At 42.8% G+C, this 2,465-nt stretch overlaps 1 long non-coding RNA gene across 1 annotated transcript; it reads right to left on the minus strand.

The window, feature by feature from the left end:
- Positions 1 to 218: 218 nt before the first annotated feature.
- Positions 219 to 1,952, minus strand: LOC115131121 (uncharacterized). Its single transcript, XR_003863891.2, has 3 exons — positions 1,605 to 1,952; positions 1,320 to 1,436; positions 219 to 1,205 (listed from the first exon to the last, which is right to left on the minus strand). It is a non-coding gene; the product is annotated as an uncharacterized LOC115131121 (long non-coding RNA).
- Positions 1,953 to 2,465: the final 513 nt, after the last annotated feature.

The following is a 2,465-nucleotide window of genomic DNA, read 5'->3' on the forward strand; positions in this document are numbered from 1 at the left end:
TCACATCATAATGCTAAGAAATTATTTAATGAAAACTTAAATAGTCTCGTGATTAGATTTAGAATCGTGCCCTCTGAAACCTGGGCACATAGGCAAAATTTCCATCACCAAGCCCACAAAAAGAGCATGGCAGAAGGAGGGATTAGGTGAGTATTCCAAAATAGCTAGTATAGTAGGTAGTAACATGTCATGTCCATTTACACTTTAATTATATACAATTATTTAATTTCAGGTGGTCAAAGGCACAGCACCAACAGCTGACATGAAGATGGGGCTGGAGATGGAAGCAGCCAGCGACTACTGCAAGATACAATATGTCAACTTCTCATCCTGTGGCTTCAACATACATCCTGTTCTCTTGTCACTGTAAATAAAAACTCAACAAATGGACTACAGGGTGTTAGGCAATATGGATGGTCACAGCAAAAAAAGGAAAGATGCATTGAAGTAGTAGCTCATTGCTTCTTGACCCATGCATTCAACAAGAGGCCCACACTAGTAGTTTGTGAGAAAGCAATCCACAGCCCAGATGCATGTGATGCTTCCCATCAGTGACATGGGGATCTCTGACTGAAACATCTTGTTCAGATTCATTCTGCCAATTAATGTCTCAATGTGGAATCTAAGATGGGCAATCTCTTGCCTTTGATGGACGTGTGCTGCTGGCATTTGGCTCTGTTTAGACAAAGGGTGGATGGTAGACCTTGCCTGGCACACCGTTATCAATCAAGAACCCCATGTCTGCCATCACTGCCATGTCTTCAGTGAGAAAGACAAACAGTCCTGATTGTTTGAATAGCTCTGTGACTAATGGAGCCAGCATACAATTCTGACACAAAAGGAACTGCTCCGTGTGGGGCCATCCCAAGCAGGCCTTTCAAGGTCAGTGGGACTTGTAATGAGAGTACATCTCACTGTGTAGAGGGAGACTGGCTGCTGTCATCTCAACTCGGTACGGTCAATGATGACTTGGGTGTCTGGATACTTACTGAACTCCTTGGCAACACAGCCTTGACACATTCCAAAAACATCCATATAGAGACATACCCCAGCAGAATGTAAAGGTAGTTGGCCCATGTGACAACGATCCTGCTGACTGTCGAGTGATGAATGTCAAATCGGTCAGCGAGGTCCATCTCAGTTGACCCCAAGGACAAGTACATGAGGAAGAGGAACAGCTCATCCAGCATGGGTAGGGCATGTCTCTGTAGGACAAATGTACAGATCCCAAATATATTTACAGTAGGCTATAGCTTTAAGCTAAAGTGAAAAGTAATGTTGGTAAGACAATACAGTTAATCAGAAACGGGAGGACTTACTGAGTAGGGATATGGAAGTGTCACCTCATTCCTCAGCTTGGTTTTCCTTGCTCGTGTGACACAGTTGATGGCTTGATGAGAGACAAAAAGGCCATCAGATGGTCATACGAGGCAAATCTACATGGGAAGAAAAATTTATAGGAGGTATTTACTCACAAGTCTAACATTGAATGTAGTATCATAAATCTAAGCTATAAATGCTGGTAGCTAGGGAAAACGGTGCGAGAAAGCAAACAGTGTAAAATTTATAATGTAACAATACTAAGCATGGATAGGTTTACCCACCTTGTGAAGGACTAGATCTGTGCATTTGATTATACAAATCGCTGAAGCCCAAAACGACTTTTCACAGTCAACTCCTCTACTTTGTTCCGTAGGTCCTCAGTCTCTTCCCTCTCAATCAAAACCAGGTCAACTGCAGCGGGCCCAGGCACTGCACAGTAGTCGTGGTCATGGTAGCTATCCATCTTTTCATCCTCTCCATCTTCAACATGGTTGTCCTCTACACATCCAGTCCTTGGTCTCTCTGTTCTCTCCCAAACACTTGCTCTTGCTTGGATATGGTAGTTATTCCACAAGATGTCGAAGACCACTAATAATATTAACGTTAGCTAGGTACTGATAGCTAACGTTTGCGAGCTAAGAGACAAAAAAGACACAGAACACAATCAAATCACATAAATCGCTAACTGAACAGATAAACACCATTTTTAACAAGAATGATAAAAAAACACTATAGAAATATGATTATATTAATATACTGAGGTAATGATAAAACGGGCGACTTCAAGGTTAGTATGGCTACAATCAGGCTGACAAGAAGCTATGTATCGGGTAGGACGTAGAGCGGAAGTGGGCATTGCTACGTTGTGCAAAAAGTCTATTGGCATGCTGACTGCAGCAATGTGCACCAGAGCAGTTGTCAGAGAAGTTAATGTTCATTTCTCTACCATAAGCCATACCAACTCTCGTTTTTAGAGATTTTGGCAGTACATCCAACTTGCCTCACAACCTCAGACCACGTGTATGGTGTTGTGTTGGTGAGTGGTTTGCTGCCCCATGGTGGCGGTGGGGTTACGGCGTGCGCAGGCACAAACTGCGGAAAATAAACACAATTGCATTTATTGATGACAATTTGAAAGCACA

This window comes from Oncorhynchus nerka, linkage group LG6, assembly GCF_034236695.1.
Source record: "Oncorhynchus nerka isolate Pitt River linkage group LG6, Oner_Uvic_2.0, whole genome shotgun sequence".
In the NCBI taxonomy this organism is placed as follows: Eukaryota; Metazoa; Chordata; class Actinopteri; order Salmoniformes; family Salmonidae; genus Oncorhynchus; species Oncorhynchus nerka.